The sequence below is a fragment of the Propithecus coquereli genome, unplaced genomic scaffold, assembly GCF_000956105.1.
Source record: "Propithecus coquereli isolate 6110/MARCELLA unplaced genomic scaffold, Pcoq_1.0 Scaffold127, whole genome shotgun sequence".
Lineage (NCBI taxonomy): Eukaryota > Metazoa > Chordata > Mammalia > Primates > Indriidae > Propithecus > Propithecus coquereli.
The window spans coordinates 5,654,601-5,657,328 of NW_012136858.1; the positions used below are offsets into that span (position 1 = coordinate 5,654,601).

A 2,728-nucleotide genomic window follows, 5' to 3' on the forward strand; every position below is an offset into this window, starting at 1 on the left:
AATGTGTTCACTGTTAATATTTTCACAGTTATCAGTCTTAAATCTTAGCAGAAAATGTAAATAAATAACTTATTTTTCACTGTTATTATTGAATCAAGTAAAACTACTTAAAATTTTTTAATCAGAAACAACATATAATTTTAGCAGATAAATTATCACTTGTAAAGCTATTTCCTGAGTATTGAAAATGCTGACCTGGTAACACTGTAGAAAAAATTTAAATATTAGTTAAATATTTAACATATTTTAGTAAAACTGTAAATATCCAAATGGTTACTTCAATGCTGACTTGTATTTGCAATGTTAAACAAATTTACAAGTTTCTCCATATCTTATACTTCATTGCTTTTAGCACAGTTTGTAAATTTCCTGAACTGCAAACTTGTCATTTTTACTTAGAGGCAATTAAGTCTACAGATAATTGAAATTTTAGCATATGGAGAAGACAAATATTTTGCTCACAGTTTAGAAAAAATTATTTTAAGAGATTATTAGATTTTACTTGAATATATCCTCTTTATTCCGTTTTTAGAAAATTAAAGATCCCTTCTACCTACACACCATAACATTTCTGACAAGATGTCACTTACTGCAGCAGTCTCAAACTTCTGAAGATGCTCGAGTACCAACTTTAACACTTCCTATTACAAATTTCAGCAACATATGTGAATTTGTATTATCTAGACTCATAGTTTGTTATTGCTCTTTGGGGGTGGGGGCAGAAGGAGAATAATCAAGAGAGCAGGTCATGTTTTACTTACTCAGGGCTGTTTACAATGTACATGTTGTCAGCAGAGTAAACAAAGAGCAGCACTGGTCCGCAGATTTCCTAACTGCATGAATCATGGCCATGGAGCACTTGAAATTGGTCTTTATGGCTGTGTCTGCATTTAGGGTAGGAGTGGGAGGAGAAGCTGTTTTGTTGTTTTGTTTTTTGAGACTTCACTAGGCAAGAGGACAAGAGAGTATTCTTTTATAACCAACAAGTATTTACCAAAGGAATGATTTTTCTCCTTTCTGTGAGAAGTAAAATGTATAACTTCTAGATATCTAATCTAGTTCAGAATCTGTGGCATTATTTGTCAGACATATGGCTTCTGCAATGGCCATCTTTATATAATCTTTTATATTTACATGGTCATCAGTGCCTTTGAAATTCAAGTTAGAGAACTACTTCTTTTTAGAAGCAAAATACTGGTAAGAAAAAAACCCAACAGGATAATAGGTACCATAGTATGTCCTTTCACCAAAATGGGAAGTCCACTGTATTGTAAATGCCTAAGTAAAGTATTGCATGATAACATTTACCTTTTTTTGAAAACTTTTCAAAGATACAAAAAGGAACTGCTTATTCTTTTTGTTCCAAACCATGTTTAACAAGAATTCACCTTGATAGGCTAGTATAGTGTTTAAAAAGATACTAAAATATGCGAAAATCATCTCTAATATTTTTCTGTAAAGTGTCTAGCTCAGAAAAGATTGAAAGTCATTGAAATTTCCAGCTAAGAAAAATGCTAAATTTCTTAATTGGAAAACAATTTAAGGGCTATATTTAAAATGTTCTCAGAATAATGTATTCATAAAATCTACATTTCAAATAAAGCTGATGTTAATAATAATTTACAACCACAATCTTAAATTAGAAAATAAAATTAATTTATATTGCCATGAAGATATCCTAACTCAAGATGTAAGAGATTAGAAGATAAAATTTTAAGGCAGTAAATATGTATGTAATTAGAATGAGAGCTTTTAAATAGTTTGATGAACTTCATGGTAAATACTTAGTGGCTTAAAAAAAAAAAAAAACACTTGGCTCCCTAGGTGTTCTTCAATAATAATATTAACAAATATTTATTAAGTACTGTTGTGTACCAGGAATTGGGCTAAATGCTGAGGATAGGAAAGTGAGTAAGACACAGCCCTGCCCTCATGGAGCTTGCAGACTTTTGATAAGTTATCTAAGTACATGAAGATAAGAATACTGAGATTGAAATATGTGTGACTAAAGGAGTTAAGTGTCTGTTTTGCCAATAATACTACAAAAAGCACCTGGGCAGGAGAACCACCATTATATAATAGAATAGTTTTTAGAAACTTGGTCTGCAATTCCTGTATGACGTGTTAGTAAAAATGCACAGTTTTTAACATCCAGAATGTTACAGTGTGGACTCACTTGAGAGCCCAGCAGTGGCCCTGAAGCACTCTGTCAGCAACTGTGCAAGGATAAGAAGCTATCAGTAAGTTAATTGCTATTGAGTGGAAGTAGGGAGACTTTTAGCTTCCATGAGGGTTTTTTTTTAAGCTTCTGTTTTCAACATATGGATAACTACTATATCCCCTATTACTGCAATATGAGACCATAAAAATGTACCTCAGCATTAACAACAGTACTACAGAAAATTTAGCCATTATTCAATAAAAGGATCACATAGATCTAAATCTGATTCCTTTGCTTTGTCTGAAGTCCTCACTCACCTCAACTGTTTTCTAATATTTTTTACCTAGGAGAGATCTCACATTTCTTTCTTTCTCTATCCTCAAAAAATATGAAATCATCGGCCGGGCGCGGTGGCTCACGCCTGTAATCCTAGCTCTCTGGGAGGCCGAGGTGGGTGGATCGCTCAAGGTCAGGAGTTCAGACCAGCCTGAGCAAGAGTGAGACCCCGTCTCTACTAAAAATAGAAAGAAATTATCTGGACAACTAAAAATATATATACAGAAAAGA

The 2,728-nt window shown here is 32.9% G+C and overlaps 1 protein-coding gene across 3 annotated transcripts in view; it reads right to left on the reverse strand.

Moving 5' to 3' along the window:
* The window catches only part of RNGTT (RNA guanylyltransferase and 5'-phosphatase), a 271,692-nt gene that overhangs the window by 37,017 nt on the left and 231,947 nt on the right, over nucleotides 1-2,728 (reverse strand). The window lies entirely within an intron of this gene.